General features: G+C 46.4%; 1 protein-coding gene and 1 pseudogene across 1 annotated transcript in view; both read right to left on the reverse strand.

Moving 5' to 3' along the window:
• LOC139249438 (zinc finger protein 271-like) overlaps nt 1-23,984 on the reverse strand; it is a 210,979-nt gene that overhangs the window by 161,603 nt on the left and 25,392 nt on the right. The window lies entirely within an intron of this gene.
• LOC139249437 (zinc finger protein 16-like) overlaps nt 1-23,984 on the reverse strand; it is a 30,503-nt pseudogene that overhangs the window by 1,090 nt on the left and 5,429 nt on the right.

The raw sequence follows: 23,984 nt of genomic DNA on the forward strand, positions 1-23,984 counted from the left end.
TGCGATGTTTTTTCAGGCTGTGTAACTGGTTAGAGCTCTTTCCACAGTCAGTGCACTGGAACACTCACTTGGGTGTGTGTGTCTCGGTACCTTTCCAGTCAGGATGATAATTGAAATCTTTTCCCACAGACAGAACAGACAAACATTTCTCCTTCCACTTTCAAAGGCCAATGATATTCAGCTCCTGATGAATCAACTGCCCCTGTCAGATCTTGATGCGATGTTTGGTTTGTGCTTCTTGTCTGAAAATCTCACCTCCTAATACGCTGTAAAAGGAGATAACAAAACTCATCACTGTCAGTACAAGACAGAAATTCAGAATAGACACATCTAGTTTCCATGGAACATTTTTTCCTCTCTCGTTCTTCCAAAGCTGTAAATCCCTGTCCCACACATTGTCCCTCCTGCTGTGCTGAAATCCAAACCATCGCACATTTCTGGACAGTTTCTCCTCCACACACAGTTTTCACCACCAATTCAGGCTGGGTTTAGGTCTACACTCACTGGTTCTCCATCCCCCTCCTCCCCAGAATGTACAGATACTGGCTGGGTTCAGGTCTACACTCACTGGTACACTTCCTTCTCCAAAAGAAGTAGACTCTGTGGCTGAATTCAGTTCTACACTCACTGGTTCCTCTCCCCCGAGTGTGGTGATTCTGGCTGGGGTCAGTTCCACACTCACTGGCTCCCCTCTCCTCCCCTGTGTTTGGTTCTGCACTCACTCGTTCTTTGATCTCTCCTCTCCTGAGGGTGCTGACTCTGATTAGGTTCAGTTCTGCACTCACTGGTTCCCCTCCCTTGAAGGTGCTGACTCTGGCTGGGTTCAGGTCTACACTCACTGGTTCCCCTCCCTCTCCTCCCCTGAAGGTGCTGACTCTGGCTGGGTTCTGTTCCATTGACATCACTCACTTTGTTCCTGCACCAAGATGGCCACGCATGCGCCTTACTACGCACTAAACCAAGATGACGGAGCGCTGAACCTGCTTTCCTGCACAAACATGGCCGCCGTTAGCCTGGGCCTGTGACCGGGAGAAAGCCCCGAAACTGCAACCGGCGATATTTCGGTTCTTATTCCGGGTTTGCGGCGGACACCGGTTATTTATGAAGTCGCCCCGGCTCCCCGCTGGTCCATTACTCCGCTCCGTCCCGCTGAAAAACACAACTCTGAGGCGCCTGTCCGAAACGTGTTTCCTCCGCCATTACAGGCACCAAGCATGCTCCAAACCCAGCCAGGGCCAGGGCCAGCGCCTGCGCACTGAGCTCCTGTAGTCTGGGTGAGGCACATTCACCCCGCGACGAATGCTGGGAACAAATACCGCCATTGGAAGCCCATGTTATTGAATGGAATATGATTTACTGGGATTGCATTGGTCACTGACCCATGTTCATTCTGGCAGTAAGACTTTGTTTCTGATGATCTCAATAACCCTATATGTGGGTGGAGATTAATATCCGATATAAATATTGAATAAATCAGCTTTGTTTCAAACACAGTGTGTCGAATATTTGATTTAGAAACATAGAAACATAGAAACATAGAAAATAGGTGCAGGAGCAGGCCATTCAGCCCTTCTAGCCTGCACCGCCATTCAATTAGTTCATGGCTGAACATGAAACTTCAGTACCCCCTTCCTGCTTTCACGCCATACCCCTTGATCCCCCGAGTAGTAAGGACTTCATCTAACTCCCTTTTGAATATATTTAGTGAATTGGCCTCAACTACTTTCTGTGGTAGAGAATTCCACAGGTTCACCACTCTCTGGGTGAAGAAGTTTCTCCTTATCTCGGTCCTAAATGGCTTACCCCTTATCCTTAGACTGTGACCCCTGGTTCTGGACTTCCCCAACATTGGGAACATTCTTCCTGCATCCAACCTGTCCAAACCCGTCAGAATTTTAAACGTTTCTATGAGGTCCCCTCTCACTCTTCTGAACTCCAGTGAATACAAGCCCAGTTGATCCAGTCTTTCTTGATAGGTCAGTCCCACCATCCCGGGAATCAGTCTGGTGAATCTTCGCCGCACTCCCTCAATAGCAAGAATGTCCTTCCTCAAGTTAGGAGACCAAAACTGTACACAATACTCCAGGTGTGGCCTCACCAAGGCCCTGTACAACTGTAGCAACACCTCCCTGCCCCTGTACTCAAATCCCCTCGCTATGAAGGCCAACATGCCATTTGCTTTCTTAACCGCCTGCTGTACCTGCATGCCAACCTTCAATGACTGATGTACCATGACACCCAGGTCTCATCGCACCTTCCCTTTTCCTAATCTGTCACCATTCAGATAATAGTCTGTCTCTCTGTTTTTACCACCAAAGTGGATAACCTCACATTTATCCACATTATACTTCATCTGCCACGCATTTGCCCACTCACCTAACCTATCCAAGTCACTCTGCAGCCTCATAGCATCCTCCTCGCGGCTCACACTGCCACCCAACTTAGTGTCATCCGCAAATTTGGAGATACTACATTTAATCCCCTCGTCTAAATCATTAATGTACAATGTAAACAACTGGGGCCCCAGCACAGAACCCTGCGGTACCCCACTAGTCACTGCCTGCCTTTCCGAAAAGTACCCATTTACTCCTACTCTTTGCTTTCTGTCTGACAACCAGTTCTCAATCCACGTCAGCACACTACCCCCAATCCCATGTGCTTTAACTTTGCACATTAATCTCCTGTGTGGGACCTTGTCGAAAGCCTTCTGAAAGTCAAAATATACCACATCAACTGGTACTCCTTTGTCCACTTTATTGGAAACATCCTCAAAAAATTCCAGAAGATTTGTCAAGCATGATCTCCCTTTTACAAATCCATGCTGACTTGGACCTATCATGTCACCATTTTCCAAATGCGCTGCTATGACATCCTTAATAATTGTTTCCATCATTTTACCCACTACTGAGGTCAGGCTGACCGGTCTATAATTCCCTGCTTTCTCTCTCCCTCCTTTTTTAAAAAGTGGGGTTACATTGGCTACCCTCCACTCGATAGGAACTGATCCAGATTCAATGGAATGTTGGAAAATGACTGTCAATGCATCCGCTATTTCCAAGGCCACCTCCTTAAGTACTCTGGGATGCAGTCCATCAGGCCCTGAGGATTTATCGGCCTTCAATCCCATCAATTTCACCCAACACAATTTCCCGACTAATAAAGATTTCCCTCAGTTCCTCCTCCTTACTAGACCCTCTGACCACTTTTATATCCGGAAGGTTGTTTGTGTCCTCCTTAGTGAATACTGAACCAAAGTACTTGTTCAATTGGTCTGCCATTTCTTTGTTCCCCGCTATGACTTCCCCTGATTCTGACTGCAGGGGACCTACGTTTGTCTTTACTAACCTTTTTCTCTTTACATACCTATAGAAACTTTTGCAATCCGCCTTAATGTTCCCTGCAAGCTTCTTCTTGTACTCCATTTTCCCTGCCCTAATCAAACCCTTTGTCCTCCTCTGCTGAGTTCTAAATTTCTCCCAGTCCCCAGGTTCGCTACTATTTCTGGCCAATTTGTATGCCATTTCCTTGGCTTTAATACTATCCCTGATTTCCCTAGATAGCCACGGTTGAGCCACCTTCCATTTTTTATTTTTACGCCAGACAGGAATGTACAATTGTTGTAATTCATCCATGCGGTCTCTAAATGTCTGCCATTGCCCATCCACAGTCAACCCCTTAAATATCATTAGCCAATCTATCTTAGCCAATTCATGCCTCATACCTTCAAAGTTACCCTTCTTTAAGTTCTGGACCATGGTCTCTGAATTAACTGTTTCATTCTCCATCCTAATGCAGAATTCCACCATATTATGGTCACTCTTCCCCAAGGGGCCTCGCACAATGAGATTGCTAATTAATCCTCTCTCATTACACAACACCCAGTCTAAGATGGCCTCCCCCCTAGTTGGTTCCTCGACATATTGGTCTAGAAAACTATCCCTTGTGCACTCCAGGAAATCCTCCTCCACCGTATTGCTTCCAGTTTGGCTGGCCCAATCTATGTGCATATTAAAGTCACCCATTATAACTGCTGCATCTTTATTGCATGCACTCCTAATTTCCTGTTTGATGCCCTCCCCAACATCACTACTACTGTTTGGAGGTCTGTACACAACTCCCACTAACGATTTTTGCCCTTTAGTGTTCTGCAGCTCTACCCATATAGATACCACATCATCCAAGCTAATGTTTTCCTAACTATTGCATTAATCTCCTCTTTAACCAGCAATGCTACCCCACCTCCTTTTCCTTTTATTCTATCCTTCCTGAATGTTGAATACCCCTGGATGTTGAGTTCCCAGCCCTGATCATCCTGGAGCCACGTCTCCGTAATCCCAATCACATCATATTTGTTAACATCTATTTGCACAGTTAATTCATCCACCTTATTGCGGATACTCCTTTCATTAAGACACAAAGCCTTCAGGCTTGCTTTTTTAACACCCTTTGTCCTTTTAGAATTTTGCTGTACAGTGGCCCTTTTTGTTCTTTGCCTTGGGTTTCTCTGCCCTCCACTTTTCCTCATCTCCTTTCTGTCTTTTGCTTTTGCCTCATTTTTGTCTCCCTCTGTCTCCCTGCATAGGTTCCCAGCCCCCTGCAATATTAGTTTAACTCCTCCCCAACAGCACTAGCAAACACTCCCCCTAGGACATTGGTTCCGGTCCTGGCCAGGTGCAGACCGTCTGGTTTGTACTGGTCCCACCTCCCCCAGAACCGGTTCCAATGCCCCAAGAATTTGAATCCCTCCCTGCTGCACCACTGCTCAAGCCATGTATTCATCTGCGCTATCCTGCAATTCTTACTCTGATTAGCACGTGGCACTGGTAGCAATCCCGAGATTACTACTTTTGAGGTCATACTTTTTAATTTAGCTCCTAGCTCCTTAAATTCTTTTCGTAGGACCTCATCCCTTTTTTTACCTATGTCGTTGGTACCAATGTGCACCACGACAACTGGCTGTTCTCCCTCCCATTTCAGAATGTCCTGCACCCGCTCCGAGACATCCTTGACCCTTGCACCAGGGAGGCAACATACCATCCTGGAGTCTCGGTTGCGTCCGCAGAAACGCCTATCTATTCCCCTCACCATCGAATCCCCTATCACTATCGCGCTCCCAATCTTTTTCCTGCCCTCCTTTGCAGCAGAGCCACGAACTGTGCCATGAACTTGGCTGCTGCTGCCCTCCCCTGATGAGTCATCCTCCCCAACAGTACTCAAAGCAGTGTATCTGTTTTGCAGGGGGTTGACCACAGGGTCATTTCTCCATAATCAGAGGAGACTAGTTGATGTTCTGTTACCCACTGTTCCAGTTTAGGGCTTTTTCTTACTCTAACTTATATCACTTCTCACCTAGTTCGCCTTCTATCATATCAAACCTCAAAGTTGTTCCGTTTGAGTACATGACTTGTGGTTGCAGTAGACTTGACTGCAGTGTCTCACTTTACACTCAGCTGCAATCCTTTGAACAACCCCTTTATTGAACTATCTTGCATAAGATTTGAAATCCGTTATTTCTGTATCAGTTAAGCCGTTTTGGAACCGATTTAATTTAAAGAACTCATCCGCACATTTTGCATGTGCTAGCCTGTGAAATATTCCAATATTTGTAATTGCCATTGTCACACTCTCCGCTCCCTAGCCACTGACTCCATCCCTCTCCCCAACTTCTGTCTGATGCTGAACCAGACTGTTCGCAACCTTGGTGTTATACTTGACCTTGAAATAAGTTTGTGACCATATATCTGTAGCATAACGAAGATTGCTTCTTTCCACCTCTGGAACATCGCCCGTCCACACTATTGCCTCAGCTCATCCACTGCTGAAGCCCTCATCCATGCCTTTGTTACCTCTGGACATGACTATTCCAACGCACTCCTCCCACATTCTACCCTACAGAAACTAGAGTTGATCCAAAACTCGGCTGCCCATTCCCTAACTCGCAACAAGTCAAGCTCACCCGTCACCCCTGTTCTTGCTGAGCTGCATTGCCTTCTGGTTAAGCAGTCAGTGGGTGGGGATTGCTCTGTATCTGACCCGTGCTGGACGTGCCCTGGGAGTATTTGAGGCAGGGTAGAGGGAGCTTTACTCTGTATCTAACCCATGCTGTACATGCCCTGGGATATTGTAGACTGTGGTTTACTCTGTATCAACCCTGGTAGTGCTTGGGATAGGATGGAGTGAGATTTATTCTGTATCGAAGCCGTGCGGTACTGGTAGTCATGAAATCAGTGGTAGAGAAAATGCTAGAATCGATTATTAAGCACGTGGTAACAGTGCACTTCGGAAGTAATAACAGGATTGGGCAGAATCAACACGGATTTATGAAGGGAAAATTGTACTTGACAAATCTGTTAGTGTTTTTTGAGCTTGTTGTTGGTGTTTCGGGCAGTGGGGTATCGCCCCTTTGGAATTTTGCATTCCTTACTGCGACTTTTGATCGGCTCACGCTTTCTGGAGTTTACTACTCAGGCTTTCTTGCCCTTGTTCCTTCATTTATCCTCTTTAGTTATTTTCATTATTTTGAATTAATTTGATTAAGATTATGATCCTTTAGGTTCTAGTTTCTTTTTTGGTAAATTGAATTCTCTGATGCCCCCTGTTTATTGTGTCTGGACCACTGTGCTTTGTGTGTCGTTCTGGACACTGAAGCAATACTCTGTATATAGATTAAATCTGGGGTGGGGTTAACATAGGTAATATTCTGTTCTAGCTTCCTCTTTTTAGTTGTTTGGGTTTTATCCTGTCCATTATTTGCTGTATCAGAGTTGCTGTGGCTTTGTGTGTCGTTCTGGACACTGACGCCTTGTTCTAATTTTATTCTGGATACTGGTGTACCATTATATTTCTAGGGTTAGGGCCTTTGTTGTTTGGCACAGTGGGGTAATGTTCCTTTTGGAACTTTTATGGAAGTGTTTTATTAATAATTAAATTGATGGTAAATTGAGATTAACCAAGAGATTACATTGATGAAGATTGGATTGTATTTATATAAAGTCCCTCTTTGGGAGGTGTTGGGTTAGGAAGGGTTATTTTTTTTTTGGGGGGGTGGGTTGGGTTTGTCAGTTAAAATTGGTTATTCGTTGGGATGTTAGTTCCTTACTATGTATTCAATTGATATTTGTGGAGTTAGGTAACTTATTAATTGTAAGTAAGCCAATTGTATTATTTGGATTTATTAATATTATTACCGGTGTTTTAAGTTAGGGATATTAATTGGGGAATTATTGTTATTGTTTAAGCTGTTCAAGGATCCTGTGGAACCTGCCTATTGGAAACGGAGCCTTGTTGCTGCTGTTGGGCAGAATGCTGATTGGTCACAGCATGGAGCCGCGTGTCCCTGAGTCTGTGTCTTCCCATTTTATTCATTTAAAAATTTGTGAATTTGTGGATTAAGTTTTGGTTACATGGGTGGGGAGGGCAGGGGGGGATTTGGTGGGTTTGCTAAAGTTTTTTGGTTGTGGAGAGCGAGTCCATTGTTTATTTAATGGGGTTGGAGCGAGCGGTGGCTGAGGAAAAGAGTGTTTGAAGACCAGGCCCTCAAACCTACCACCAAACTCATGGTCTACAGGGCTGTAGTAATAGCTGCCCTCCTGTATGGCTCAGAGACATGGACCATGTACAGTAGACACCTCAAATCGCTGGAGAAATACCACCAATGATGTCTCCCCAAGATCCTACAAATCCCCTGGGAGGACAGATGCACCAACGTTAGCGTCCTCGATCAGGCTAACATCCCCAGCATCAAAGCACTGACCACACTCGACCAGCTCCGCTGGGCAGGCCACATTGTCCGCATGCCAGACACAAGACTCCCAAAGCAAGCGCTTTACTCGGAGCTCCTTCATGGCAAACGAGCCAAAGGTGGGCAGAGGAAACGTTACAAGAATACCCTCAAGGCTTCCCTGATAAAGTGCAACATTCCCTCTGACATCTGGTAGTCCCTGGCCAACAAACGCCCTAAGTGGAGGAAGTGCATCCTGGAAGGCGCTGAGCACCTCGAGTCTCATCGCCGAGAGCAAGCAGAAATCAAGCGCAGGCAGTGGAACGAGCGTGTGGCAAACCAGTCCCACCCATCTTTTACCTCAACGACTCTCTGTCCCACCTGTGAGAGTCTGGTTCTCGTACTGGAATGTTCAGTCACCTGAGAAATCACTTTTAGAGTGGAACAAGTCTTCCTCGATTCCGAGGGACTGCCGATGATGATGATGACCTCCGTTTGTTTTGCTGGGATCTCCGATTTTATATTTTTGAAAAAAATAATTTTTTTGTTTTTGTGCAATTGTATCTTGCTGCGAGGTCTCGGTTAGGTTGTGTGTGTGGGGGAGGGTCACGGTTAGGTTGTGTGTTGGGGTAGGGGTCTCGGGTAGGTTGTGTGTGTGTGGGTGGGGGGGGGAGGGTCACGGTTAGGTTGTGTGTGTGGGGGGGGGGGAGGGTCACGGTTAGGTTGTGTGTGTGGGGGAGGGTCACGGTTAGGTTGTGTGTGGGGTTCTCGGTTAGGTTGTGTGGGGGGGTCTCGGGTAGGTTGTGTGTGGGGTTCTCAGTTAGGTTGTGTGTGTGGGAGGGTCTCGGGTAGGTTGTGTGTGGGGTTCTCGGTTAGGTTGTGTCTGTGGGAGGGTCTCGGGTAGGTTGTGTGTTGGGGTGGGGTTCTCGGTTAGGTTGTGTGGGGGGGTCTCGGTTGGGTTGTGTGTTGGGGTGGGGGTCTCGGTTAGGTTGTGTGTGGGGGTTCTCGGTTAGGTTGTGTGTGTGGGGGGTCTCGGTTAGATTGCGTGTGGGGGATCTCGGTTAGGTTGTGTGTGTGGGGGGTCTCGGTTAGGTTGTGTGTGTGGGGGGGTCTCGGTTAGGTTGTGTGTGGGGGGTCTCGGTTAGGTCTTGTGTGGGGGGGTCACGGTTAGGTTGTGTGTGGGGGGTCTCGGTTAGGTTGTGTGTGGGGAGGGTCTTGGTTAGGTTGTGTGGGGGGGTCACGGTTAGGTTGTGTGTGTGGGGGGTCTCGGTTAGGTTGTGTGGGGGGGGTCTCGGTTAGGTTGCGTGTGGGGGTTCTCGGTTAGATTATGTGTGGGGGTTCTCGGTTAGATTGTGTGGGGTTGTGGACTCTTTAATTTTTGTGGCTTTTAGGGATCGAGTAATCAGGTCAATTCATTTTTAGTTATTTTTGGGCCTAGAGATGATTAAAAGCCTCGGGCTGGTTTTAACATGCGGCCGAGGAGGCGGGTTGGAGCGGAGGTCTTCTTGTTCCCGGGGAAGGGATTGGTTTCCGGATTTTGAAGGTGGTTGATTTTAAGTCGCTATTACCTTCTTTCAGGAAGATTGATTTATGTACTTTGATGTGCTGATTTTTATTTTTAAGATTTTAAATGTTATTCGTTATTTTTTGATTTATTTTAACAGTCTGTTTTTGGGTGAGGATTGTTTTAATGAGTAATTCAGTTGTAGGATGGGGAAGGGGGGTTATGTCCTTTTATGGTCTTAGCGGGTTGATCAGGGTCCTTGCCGCGTTGGAGGATCGTGTGGAGGGGGGGGGGGGGAGGGAGAATTTAGGAAGCACTTTTTCCTTTGATTGTTTTTAAATTTACTTTCATAAATCTTGTGTGTGTCATCATCACAGGCAGTCACTGGGAATCGAGGAAGATTTGCTTCCACTCTAAAAGTGAATTCTCAGCTGACTGAATAGTCGAGGATCCGCAAAATCCTACAAATTCCCTGGGAGGACAGATGCACCAACGTTAGCGCCCTTGACCAGACCAACATCAAAGCACTCACCGCATTTGATCAGTTCCACTGGGCAGGCCACATTGTCCGCATGCCCGACATGAGACTCCCAAAGCAAGCGCTCTACTCGGAACTCCTTCACGGCAAACAAGCCAAAGTTGGGCAGAGGAAACGTTACAAGGACATCCTGATAATGTGCAACATCCCCACCGACACCTGGGAGTCCCTGGCCAAAGATTGCCCTAAGTGGAGGAAGTGCATCCGGGAGGGCACTGAGCACCTCGAGTCTCGTCGCCGAGAGCAAGCAGAAATCAAGCACAGGCAGAGGAAAGAGCGTGCGGCAAACCAGTCCCACCCTCCCCTTTCACTCAATGACTATCTCTCCCACCTGTGACAGGTACTGTGGTTCTCGTATTGGACTGTTCAGCCACCTAAGGACTCATTTTAAGAGTGGAAGCAAGTCTTCCTCAATTCCGAAGGACTGCCTATGATGAACATTCCAATAAGAGAATTACAGTCTCTGTCACAGGTGGGACTGGTTTGCTGCACGTTCCTTCTGCTGCCTACGCTTGATTTCTGCATGCTCTCGGCAATGAGACTCGAGGTGACACTCGAGATGTGTGTTCACGTAGCGGTTCGATGGCAATAGTATTGGGTAGGGTGGGGGAGGGGAGCAGAGAAATCACAGTCCCGCAGCAAACACTTATCCTACTAGTTCGAAATAGCAGTACAATTAGAGCTGGTACGGAGAACATTTTTTGTTAAGAACGAAGGGAAATGAGACATAGGCTTTTTTAAAAGAAAAAGACCAGCACGGTGGGTTGAAAGTGTGGATAGAGTGAGGAAGAAAGTCTTCTAAGGGTGGGGGGGAGAAAAGTAAGGTGGGGGGTGGGATTTATATTCACTTCACGATCTATCGTCTAGGTTGCTGATTGTAGTCTATAGGCCTAATGTTTCACCCTTTCTGGGGCTTCATCAGAGACCCAGGAAAAGCAAGTGGGTCGGGGGGGGGGGGGTTCAAGGGTCAGAGGGTATCAGATTGATAACCTTACAGTGAGAGATTATGGAGGGTTTAGAGCTCCCTACCTTCCACCAGGTCAGTCGGAACGAGAAGGGCTGGGATGAGGTGTTAATTGTGTGCTTTGTTTGGTGTTATGGTTCTTGTTTATACTCCTGGTGTCCTCTCTGTTTGTTAGGTATAAATGTGGAGCTCTGCCCCCTTTTTGTTGTGTTTGTGTTTGTGTGATGACTCACCTGGTTGAATGTCCTGGTTCGGGTTTGGGGTTTTTTGTGGGGGTCTAATGTTTTGATTTACTGACAGTTTGTTTCTTTTAAGTCTTTTACCCCATTTTCCCCTTACTTCCTGTAAATTTTTGATTTTAATAAATTATTTTTTTTTTTTAATTAAAATTTTTTGGTTTTTTGTTTTGTACTTTTTTTGGTTATGTTATAGTTTGTGGGTTAATTCTGTGATGTTTTTGTTATTATCATCTTCGTTCAATCCAGTGTTTTGTTTTATTTTCAGTTTGGTTCCCTATGTCATCTGTTGTCCCCGATTGTTGTACACCCTTCGGTTTCCTGGTCTGCTCGGGGGGAGGGCAGTTTAGGTCTCTGTTTTACACACATTTCTGTTTAGTTCCTGTTTCCTTGAGGAGGAGGAGAGAAGGGCTGGGGGTTGATTTAGGGGCATTTAGAGTTAGGTCTTGGGGTTAGGGTCTGCATTAATATGTTTTAGATTAGGGTTCAGTCTTGGGGGTCTCGGGTCTGGGGTTAGGATTGGGTTTGCGAGCTGTGGGGTGGGCTGTTCAGGTTTCGGTTTTCGGGGTTTAGGATCCAGAGTTAGGGTTGGGGTTTTGGGGTTGGGGTCTGGACTGTTATGTTTTATGTTGGGGTTAGATTTTAGTGGGGTTAGGGTCCTGGGTTAGGGTTTGGTTTTGGGGCTGGGGTCTGTGTTTACAAGTTTTAGGTTTAGGTTTATGAGGGTTAGGGTCTGGAGTTCTGGTTAGGTTTTAGGGCTGGAGTATAGATTTAAAGGTTGCAAGTTTTAGGTTTAGATTTATGAGAGTTAGGGTTGGAGTTCGGGTTAGGTTTTGGGGCTGGGGTATAGATTTAAAGGTTGCAAGTTTTAGGTTTAGGTTTATGAGAGTTAGGGTCTGGAGTTCAGATTAGTTATTTTCATTGTTTTAAATTATTTTAATTAAGAGTATGATTCTTTCTGTTCTGGTTTCTTCTTTTTGGTAAATTGGATTCTCAGTTAAGGTTTGGGACTAGTTTTAGCCTTTATTGTTAAGGTCTGGGAACTAGGATTGGGTTCAGGGGTTATGGCTAAGGCCTGGGAGTTAGGCTATTCTGTCACTGCCGCCCACCACAGAGAAATGATCTGGGCTTGGGTATATGGGGCACATGATTAAAATCTCCAGGGAACGCCAAAAAGGGCCCATGGCCAACTGTGAAGAGGACTTTAAGTGCCTTCATTGTCAATACACAGGTTAGTAATTGGGGCAGGTTGATGTGAAATGAAATTTAATGCAGAGAAATGTGCTGTGATAGATTTTGAGAGGAAGAAAATGGGAGGAAATGTACATTAAATGGTAAAACTTTCAATAGAGTAGAGGAGCAGATAGATTTAGGGTTGTAAGATTCTAGCTAATTCCTTGTCTTATTAAGGATCAAGGGTCTAGTGTTAGAACACAAGAAATAGGAGCAGGAGTAGGCCATCTGGCCTCTCGAGTCTGCTCTGCCATTCAATAAGATCATGGCTGATCTGATCCTGGCCTCAACTCCACTTCCCTGCCCGCTCCCCATAACCCTTCACTCCCTGATCTTTCAAAACTCTGTCTATCGCCACCTTAAATATATTCAATGATTATCAGCAACTTTAATATCTTAAGAACTATAATTTGACCAGATTCTCTCTGTTCTACCACATCAGAGTAAAGATACAAGTCCCGCGTGTCCACAGTAACTGACACCAGGTCAGCCCGCTGGATGCCCTGAGATTGATCTCCGGTGTCTCCAGTCCCGACTGCCCCCTTACACCAGTCTCCCCTCACTTTTATACCCTGCACTGATCCACCTCTGGCACCGGACTCTTCTTTGTCTTCCCAGCTGGGTTTTGGCAGGAAGCGAGGAAAAGACAGCTGGAATTTCTCGAATCTGTGATTTACAAGGACACTTTCCCTGGTTCCCAGCAGTTACTTTTATTCAGTAATTTTCTCATTATCCCTAAACTCCCCTGCCTGCTGTTAGTTGTTATTATAGTTTCACAATTATTAGGTATAAACAAAACATGTTATAATCTAATCTATTGTGTTACTCACTCTGGTTTAAGTTTACATTGTGGTTACTAACAGACAAACCCTGTTCTTTCCGCTGATCTGATTACAGATTGCAACAGTGGGTTCAGTGAATGAATGGTGGATAGAGGTGAACCGATGGATGTGGTGTATTTGGATTTCCAAAAGGCATTCGATAAGGTGCCACACAAAAGGTTACTGCAGAAGATAAAGGTACGCGGAGTCAGAGGAAATGTATTAGCATGGATCGAGAATTGGCTGGCTAACAGAAAGCAGAGAGTTGGGATAAATGGGTCCTTTTCGGATTGAAAATCGGTGGTTAGTGGTGTGCCACAGGGATCGGTGCTGGGACCACAACTGTTTACAATATACATAGATGACCTGGAAGAGGGGACAAAGTGTAGTGTAACAAAATTTGCAGATGACACAAAGATTAGTGGGAAAGCAGGTTGTGTAGAGGACACAGAGAGGCTGCAAAGAGATTTAGATAGGTTAAGCGAATGGGCTAAGGTTTGGCAGATGGAATACAATGTTGGAAAATGTGAGGTCATCCACCTTGGAAAAAAAAAACGGTAAAAGGGATTATTATTTGAATGGGAAGAAATTACAACATGCTGCAGTGCAGAGGGACCTGGGGTCCTTGTGCATGAATCCCAAAGTTAGTTTGCAGGTGCAGCAGGTAATCAGGAAGGCGAATAGAATGTTGGCCTTCATTGCGAGAGGGATGGAGTACAAAAGCAGGGAGGCCCTGCTGCAGCTGTACAGGGTATTGGTGAGGCCGCACCTGGAGTACTGCGTGCAGTTTTGGTCACCTTACTTAAGGAAGGATATACTAGCTTTGGAGGGGGTACAGAGACGATTCACTCGGCTGATTCCGGAGATAAGAGGGTTACCTTATGATGATAGATTGAGTAGACTGGGTCTTTACTTGTTGGAGTTCAGAAGGATGAGGGGTGATCTTTTAGAAACATTTAAAATAATGAAAGGGATAGACAAGATAGAGGCAGAGAGGTTGTTTCCACTGGTCGGGGAGACTAGAACTAGGGGGCACAGCCTCAAAATACGGGGGAACCAATTTAAAACAGAGTTGAGAAGGAATTTCTTCTCCCAGAGGGTTGTGAATCTGTGGAATTCTCTGCCCAAGGAAGCAGTTGAGGCTAGCTCATTGAATGTATTCAAGTCACAGATAGATAGATTTTTAACCAATAAGGGAATTAAGGGTTACGGGGAGCAGGCGGGTAAGTGGAGCTGAGTCCACGGCCAGATCAGCCATGATCTTGTTGAATGGCGGAGCAGGCTCAAGGGGCTAGATGGCCTACTCCTGTTCCTAATTCTTATGTTCTTATGATGTCTTGCCATGGTGACCTGTCTGCAGTGAATCGATTGTTTGAGTTTCGAACTCAGACTCAACTTCTCTCTCCCATGATGCACATTATATCAGTCAGTTTATGTCTGTGTTTTAGCCATGCAATGTTAATATTTCTAAAACCTACAAGGGCTTCAGTTAGACAAATCTTTAAAAGTAGGAGGACAAGTTGGTAAAGTGGTTAAAAAGCACATGGGATCCTAGGTTTTATAAATAGGGGTGTGGAGTACAAAAGGGCAGAGGGCATGTAAACCTGCACAAATCATTGGTTAGGCTGCAGTTCGAATATTGTGTCAGGTTTTGGGGATCTTACACCAGGAAGGATGTCGAGGCCATGGAGAGGGTGCAGAGAGATTCACTGAGATGATACCAGGGAAGAGAGGCTTTAGTTATCAGGGCGGATTGGAGAAACATAGAAACATAGAAACATAGAAACTGGGGCTCTTTTCATTAGAACAAAGGGGAATTGGAGATCTGAGGGAGCTGTTCAAAGTTTGATCAGGTAAATGAGGAAAAACTATTTCCACCTGTCTGTGAGTCAGTAACTCGAGGGCATCAAATTCAAATCATCACCCAAAGGCTCAGACCCAGAGAGGAACTATCGAACACACTGTACAACAATGTTCGGGACACTCACTGTCCCTCCGGATCTGTGTCCAGGGGAGGAACTGATGGGTTTCTCTTATCTTTGGGTTAAATTTTGTTCTCATCGAGGTGATGGATGTCACTGCCATGGAATAGTGTATTCTGAGCACCAAGTGTCTGCCTGAAACACTCTCCAGTCAGGTACAGCACAGGTTAGATACAGAGTAAAGCTCCCTCTACACTGTCCCATCAAACACTTCCAGGGCAGGTATAGCATGGGTTAGATACAGAGTAAAGCTCCCTCTACACTGTCCCATCAAACACTCCCAGGGCAGGTACCGCACAGGATTGCTGCACTGTCAGTGTTGCCATCTTTCAGATGAGTCGTTCAACCGAGGCCCCATCAGCTCTCAACCAATATCATTCAAACAGATTATCTGGCCACTGCTGTTCATGGCAGCTTGCTGTGTGCAGATCATCTGCTGCATTTCCTATACTACAACAGTGAATGCACCTCAAATGTACTTTGGAGTTGTTAGCACGAATGTACCTTCCAAAAATCACTCGTCACTCAGGGTCGGTCCATACATCAAAACGGTTTATTACGCCGGCGGGGAGATGAAGCAACTGGTGGGTCCAGGTACCTCTCTCCGCCGAACAAAGGGTTTCATGGATTTTTATATGTTTTACAACAGTTTACTGCAGTTACATCAGCCCATTTCGGCCGGACACTATCCAATTATATTGATTATAGATTACATGTAGATTCAAATAGACCAATAGATGTGGTCTCTAACCATTATGTGACTGTGTGATTGTCTCATGTGTTTCTAAGGATTATTCATGATCTTGTGACATGGTCTGGGCCCCTCCCTTATCTTACTGTCCTTGGGTGCTCTCTTTGGGCAGTCTCCTTATCTTAGTCCTGTTACAGAGTCGTATTGTTCTAACATGGACCGGGACGTCTCGTCTGTGGCCTATTAGCCCGATGATTAAGAACATCTGCAGAGCTCATGTGTATCCCTGCGTGAGAAAATAGCAGTTATCAGTAACTAAGAATGCAGCCTCTTTTTGCTGACTGAAATCCCTTGGGGCTTTGCTAATCCACAAGGAGCCATCTTTATACATTTTACACACGCATTTAATACTACAATTACATTTTTCGTTCTAACATCTATGCTACAGGTGCCGTTGCCCTAGGGGAAAATCTTTCTCGATAACAGTGTTGTTGTACATCATTGGCTGTAAAGCACTTTGGGACACCCTGAGGTCATGTGAGGTGCTACATAAGGACAGGTCTTTGTTAAATGAAGGAGAAAAGTTCCAAAAAAGGAACAGTTGGCAACAGGACAACAATTATTCTCCTCTTATATTGAAGAAATCAAGGAATGGACATACTGTGTGTTGGAACCAAAGCTGATTTATTTGTCAGATATCCAGAAAATTAAACTCCAACCCAGTTACAGGGGAAACACAACCCGACCTGAGCTGTGTTCATTCTGACAATGTGATTCACAGCAAAATACAAACCCTGCAGTCACTTGTGAACGCGCTGGTGTCTCAGCAGGTCGGATGATGTAGTGAATCCCTTCCCGCATTCAGAGCAGGTGAACAGCCTCTCCCAGTGTGAACTCGCTGGTGTCTCAGCAGGTCGGATGATGTAGTGAATCGTTTCCCGCATTCAGAGCAGGTGAACGGCCTCTCCCCAATGTGAACTCGCTGGTGTCTCAGCAGGCTGGATGACTGAGTGAATGCCTTCCCACACACGGAGCAGGTGAACGGCCTCTCCCTGGTGTGAACTCGCTGGTGTTTCAGCAGGGTGGATGAATCACTGAATCCCTTCCCACAAACGGAGCAGGTGAACGGCCTCTCCCCAGTGTGACTGCGTCGATGAGTTTCCAGCTCAGACGGGTAACTGAATCCCTTCCCACAGTCCCCACATTCCCATGGTTTCTCCATTGTGTGGATGTCCTTGTGTCTTTCCACGTTACGATCAGTTGAAGCCTCGTCCACACACACGTGTACGGTTTCTCCCCACTGTGAAAGGTGCGATGTTTATTCAGGCTGTGTAACTGGTTAAAGCTCTTTCCACAGTCAGTGCACTGGAACACTCTCACTCGGGTGTGTGTGTCTCGGTGCTTTTCCAGTCACACTGATGTTTGAAATCTATTGCCACAGACAGAACAGACAAACATTTCTCCTTCCACATTCAAAGGCCGATGACATTCAGGTCCTGATGCATCGAGTGACTCTGTCAGATCTTGACGTGATGTTTGGTTCCAATTCCCCGTCAGCAAATCCTCCCCTTCTAACACCCTGTAAAAGGAGTTTACAAAACTCACTACTGTAAGGGCAGGATAGAAATTCAGAACAGACAATTCGAGTTTCTACGCTACATTTTTTCCTCTCGTTCCCACAAAGCTGTAAATCCCTGTCCCACACACTCTCCCTCCTCCCGGAGCTGAAACCGAAACCCATCGCACCATCTCCATAATTTCTTTCTTCTCGCTGTTTTTTCCCTCCCCTGAAGGTGCTGCCTCTGGCTGGGTTCAGTTCTACACTCACTGCTTTCCCTCCCTCCCCTCCCCTGAAGGTGCTGACTCTGTCTGGGCTCAGTTCTACACTCACTGGTTCCCCTCCTCTGAAGGTGCTGACTCTGGCTGGGTTCAGTTCTACACTCACTGGTTCCCCTCTCTCCCCTGAAGGTGCTGACTCTGGCTGGCTTCACGTCGACACTGTATTCTATGGGTATTCTGAACACCGAGTGTGTGCCTGAAACATGTTCTGGTCAGGTACAGAGTAAAGCTCCCTCTACACTGTCCCATCAAACACACCCAGACCAGGTACAGCACAGGTTAGATACAGAGTAAAGTTCCCTCTACACTGTCCCATCAAACAAGTAGAAAGTGAATTTGGAGTCAGAGGAAACAAACAAGACAAAAGGGTAAAAAAAATTGAAAAGCTCTTTGTCTAAATGCATGTAGCATTCGTAACAAAATAGATGAGTTGACGGCACAAATAGATATGATCTGATAGCCATTACAGAGACATGGTTGCAAGATGACCAGGACTGGGAACAAAATATTCAGGGGTATTTGACAATTCGGAAGGACAGACAGAAAGGAAAAGGAGGTGGGGTAGCACTGTTAATAAAGGATGGGATCAGTGCGTTAGAGAGAAACGATATTGGCTCAGAGGATCAAGAGGTTGAATCAGTTTGGGTGGTGATCAGGAATAACAAAGGGTGCACATAGTCTATAGGCCCCCGAACAGTAGCTACATGATTGGATGGTGTATAAATCAAGAAATAATGCAGACTTGTAAAAAAGGAACGGCAATAATCATGGGTGATTTTAACCTTCATATGTTTTGGTCTCTGTATTTAAGGAAGGATATATTTGCATTGGAGGCTGTTCAGAGAAGGTTCACGAGGTTGATTCCAGAGATTAGGGGGTTGACTTATGAGGATAGGTTGAGTAGGTTGGGCCTCAACTCATTGGAGTTCAGAAGAATGAGAGGTGATCTTATTAAAACTTATAAGATAATGAGGGGGCTCGACAAGGTGGATGCAGAGAGGATATTTCCATTCATAGGGGAAACTAAAACTAGAGGACATAGACCTAGAATAAGGGTCCGCCCTTTTAAAACTGAGATGAGGAGAAATTTCTTCTCTCAGAGGATTATAAATCCATGGAATTCTCTGCCCCAGAGAGCTGTGGCGGCTAGGTCATTGAATATATTAAAGGCGGAGAGAGACAGATTTTTGAGCGATAAGGGAATAAAGGGTTATGTGGAGCGGGCAGGGAAGTGGAGCTGAGTGCATGATCAGATCAGCCATGATATTGAATGGCGGAGCAGGCTCAAGGGACCAAATGGCCTACTCCTGCTCCTATTTCTTATGTTCTTAAACATTTCCAGGGCTGGTACAGCACGGGTTAGATACAGAGTAAAGCTCCCTCTACACTGTCCCATCAAACACTAAACCCAGCCCATAATGAGCAGGGCTCAGGGAGGTTGGTTGCTAGGCACTGCAGTGATGTCATAAAGCAGGGCCATTCAGCCCAGCTGGTCCTCTCCTTGTCCCTTTAAAGGTGGAGAGCTGGGACATCCTGTCTCAACACACATCCCCCCTGTTCATACTGAGAATCCCTGGGGAAGGCCCAAGGCCCAGAGTGTGGAACATAACCAAGGGGGAAAGAGAAGAGAAGGGGAGGTAAATCAAGGAGTCGGGACTGAGGACCACCAAGCTTCAGTTTTAGAGCCTGTAGACTTCAGAGGGGGAAGATTGAGTTCAGTAGTTTCAGGATCCAGGGAGAGAGCAAGGCACAAGGCACATTGCACAAATTCTTCTTATTTTATCCTTCTCTCCTCTCCTCCCCTGAAGGTGCTGACTCTGGCTGGGTTCAGTTCGACACTCACTGGTTCCCCTCCCTCTCCTCCCCTGAAGGTGCTGACTCTGGCTGGGTTCAGTTCTACAATTACCAGTTTCTCTCCAATATGTGACCCATGTGCCCAATCTCTATGTGTGAACCTTGACAGTGAGTGTCGACAGGCTATTCCACTGTCCTCACTTGAGGCCTCACACGTGCATTTTCCAGCAGGGTCACAGGACCCTGCTCCCAATGGCTCAGTGGGTAAAGGTATGCCCAGTGTGACAGTCATAGGAACAGGAGGGACCCAGGTTTAATCCTGTCTGCATTTCCTCCCCTTCTAATCCCCTGTAAAAGCTGTTTACAAAAGTCATCACTGTAAGTAGGAACATAGGAACAGGAATAGGCCATTCAGCCCCTTGAGCCTGTCCCACCATTCAATGAGATTGTGGCTGATCAGTATTTTAACTCTGTCTACCTGCCTTGGTTCCATCGCCATTAATACACTTGCCTAAGGACAATCTATCAATCTCAGTTTTGGAATTTTCAATTGGTCCCCAGCCTCCGTTTTATGGTGAACAGAGTTCCAGATTTCCATTCGACTTTAAGAGCATAAGAAATAGGAGCAGGAGTGGGTTAAACAGCCCCTCGAGCCTGCTGTGCCATTCAATAAGATCAAGGCTGATCTTCTACCTCAGCTCCACTTTCCCGCACTATTCCCATATCCCTTGATTTCTTTAGTGACCAAACATCAATTATCTCAGCCCTGAATACACTCAACGACTGAGCATCCACAGCTCTTTGGGGCAGAGAATTCCAAAGATTCACAACCCTTTGAGTGAAGACATTTCTCCTCATCTCAGTCCTAAATGGCCGTCCGTTATCCTGAGACTGTGACCCCTAGTTCCAGACTCTCCAACCAAGAGAAACAGCCAATCAGCATTTGTGTGAGGAAGTGCTTCCTGACATCACCCTGAACGGCCTGGCTCTGATTTTAAGGTTGTGACCCCTTGTTGTGGACTCCTCCACCAGAGGAAATCGTTTCTCTCCATCCACCCTATCAACTCCTTTAATCTTAAACACCTCAATTAGATCACCCTTTAATCTTCTATATTTCTCATCATTTACAAACATCATCATTGTAAGTACAGGATCATAGAACCACAGAAGTTTACAGCATTGAAGGAGGCCATTCAGCCCATCGTGTCTGTGCCGGCCGACAAAGAACTATCAAGCCAAACCCCACGTTTCAGCTCTTGGTCTGTGGCCTTGTAGGTCACGGCACTTCAAGTGCATATCCAAATTCGTTTTCAATGCTCCTCCACCACCCTCTTAACCTCCTACCACTTTAAATCTACGCCCCCTGGTTGTTGACCCTCTGCTAAGGGGAATAGGTCATAGAAACATAGAAACATAGAAACATAGAAAATAGGTGCAGGAGTAGGCCATTCGGCCCTTCTAGCCTGCACCGCCATTCAATGAGTTCATGGCTGAACATTCAACTTCAGTACCCCATTCCTGCTTTCTCGCCATACCCCTTGATCCCCCTAGCAGTAAGGACCTCATCTAACTCCTTTTTGAATATATTTAGTGAATTGGCCTCAACAACTTTCTGTGGTAGAGAATTCCACAGGTTCACCACTCTCTGGGTGAAGAAGTTCCTCCGCATCTCGGTCCTAAATGGCTTACCCCTTATCCTTAGACTGTGACCCCTGGTTCTGGACTTCCCCAACATTGGGAACATTCTTCCTGCATCTAATCTGTCTAACCCCGTCAGAATTTTATATGTTTCTATGAGGTCCCCTCTCATTCTTCTGAACTCCAGTGAATACAAGCCCAGTTGATCCAGTCTTTCTTGATAGGTCAGTCCCGCCATCCCGGGAATCAGTCTGGTGAACCTTCGCTGCACTCCCTCAATAGCAAGAATGTCCTTCCTCAGGTTAGGAGACCAAAACTGTACACAATACTCCAGGTGTGGCCTCACCAATGCCCTGTACAACTGTAGCAACACCTCCCTGCCCCTGTACTCAAATCCCCTTGCTATGAAGGCCAACATGCCATTTGCTTTCTTAACCGCCTGCTGCACCTGCATGCCAACCTTCAATGACTGATGTACCATGACACCCAGGTCTCTTTGCACCTCCCCTTTTCCTAATCTGTCACCATTCAGATAATAGTCTGTCTCTCTGTTTTTACCACCAAAGTGGATAACCTCACATTTATCCACATTATACTTCATCTGCCATGCATTTGCCCACTCACCTAACCTATCCAAGTCACTCTGCAGCCTCACAGCATCCTCCTCGCAGCTCACACTGCCACCCAACTTAGTGTCATCCGCAAATTTGGAGATACTACATTTAATCCCCTCATCTAAATCATTAATGTACAGTGTAAACAGCTGGGGCCCCAGCACAGAACCTTGCGGTACCCCACTAGTCACTGCCTGCCATTCTGAAAAGTACCCATTCCTATCCACTCCAACTAGGCCCCTCATAATTTTATACACCTCAATTAGGTCTCCCCTCAGCCTCCTCTGTTCCAAAGAAAACAACCCCAGCCTATCCAATCTTTCCTCATCGCTAAAATTCTCCAGTCCAGGCAACATCCTCATAAATCTCCTCTGTACCCTCTCCAGTGCAATCACATCTTTCCTGTAATGTGGTGACCAGAATTGCATGCAGTACTCCAGCTGTGGCCTAACTAGTGTTTTATACAGTTCAAGCATAACCTTCCTGCTCTTGTATTCGATATGCCTTCTTAACCACCTTATCTACCTGTCCTGCTACCCTGAGGGATTTGTGGACATGCCCTCCAAAGTCCCTTTGTTCCTTTACACTTCTCAGTGTCCTACCATTTAATGTGTATTCCCTTGCCTGTTCACCCTCCCCAAATGCATTACCTCACACTTCTCCAGATTAAATTCCATTTGCCACTGTTCAGCCCACCTGATCAGTTAATTCATACCTTCCTGCAGCCGACAGCTTTCTTCTTCATTATCAACCACACAGCCCATTTTAGTATCATCTGCAATTCTTAATCATACCCCCTACGTTCAAGTCTAAATCATTGATATATACCACAAAAAGCAAGGGACCTAGTACTGAGCCCTGCGGAACTCCACTGAATATGGCCTTCCAGTCACAAAAACACCCATCGACCATTACCCTTTGCTTCCTGACTCTGAGCCAATTTTGGATCCAACTTGCCACTTTGCCCTGGATCCCATGGGCTTTTACTTTCATGACCAGTCTGCAATGTTGGAGCTTATCAAATGCCTTATGGAGCTTATCAAATCCATATGCACTACAGCAAACGCACTACCCTCATCAACCCTCTTTGTTACCTCCTCAAAAAATTCAATGAAGTTAGTCAGACCCGACCTTCCCTGAACAAATCCATGCTGGCTGTTCTTTATTAATCCGTGTTTTTCTAAATGAAGATATATCCTGTCCCTTAATGCTAGGGTATATAGAGACCCAGCTAAGAGAGCCCTATACAGCCAGCGCCTCACAGCCAATCTGGCGTGCCTTGATGACCCCGAGAGGCTGAATACCCACAGCGCTTGGTCTGCCCTCCAGGTCTCTATAACCAGTGGCTGTGAAGAGACACTTGGTCACTCAACCAGGAAACATCAGGACTGGTTTGATGAAAATGATCAAGAGATCGAAGAAGTAATAGATCGCAAGCACAAAGCATTTCTGAGCCTCAAACAACAATCCAACTCGGGAGCTGCAAAACAACATTACAGATGGCGCAAGTCTCAGGTCCAACAAAAAACCCGGGACCTAACGAACAGGTGGTGGATGGAGAAAGCACAGGAGATACAACAACTGGCCGATAGTCACGGTATGCGAGGATTCTTCACGGCAGTCAAGGCCACCTACGGTCCAAACTCCCAAGGCCCTACCCCACTCCTGGCCAAGAACGGGGAAACACTCATCAAGGACACCGAGGCTGTCAGGGCCCGATGGAAGGAGCACTTTGAAGATCTCCTCAATCAAGACTCTGCCTTTGACTCGAGTGTTCTCGCCTCCATCCCGCAGCATCTCAGTGAAACTCCAACGTCGCACGAGGTAGGCAAAGCCATAAAACAGCTCAAGAACAACAAGGCTACGGGTGCGGATGGAATCCCTGCTGAGGCGCTAAAGTATGACGGAGAGGCACTGTTGGCGCGGATACATGACCTCATTTCTCTCATCTGGAGGGAGAGCATGCTGGGAGATCAGAGATGCAGTGATTGTCACCATTTTTTTAAAAAAAGGGGACGAATCCGACTGCGGCAACTACAGGGGAATCTCCCTGCTATCAGCCACTGGGAAAGTTGTTGCTAGAGTTCTCCTCAATCGTCTTCTCCCTGTGGCCGAGGAGCACCTCCCGGAATGACAATGTGGATTTCGTCCCCTACGGGGCACAACGGACATGATCTTTGCAGCGTGACAGCTGCAGGAAAAATGCAGGGAGCAGCTCCAGCCCTTATACATGGCCTTTCTCGATCTTACAAAGGCCTTTGACACTGTCAACCATGAGGGTCTATGGAGCGCCCTCCTCCGTTTCGGATGCCCCCAAATGTTTGTCAACATCCTTCGCCTGCTTCACGATGACATGCAGGCCGTGATCCTTATCAACGGATCCATTACAGACCCAATTCACGTCCGGACC

The sequence above is a fragment of the Pristiophorus japonicus genome, unplaced genomic scaffold (assembly GCF_044704955.1).
Source record: "Pristiophorus japonicus isolate sPriJap1 unplaced genomic scaffold, sPriJap1.hap1 HAP1_SCAFFOLD_313, whole genome shotgun sequence".
NCBI lineage: Eukaryota > Metazoa > Chordata > Chondrichthyes > Pristiophoridae > Pristiophorus > Pristiophorus japonicus.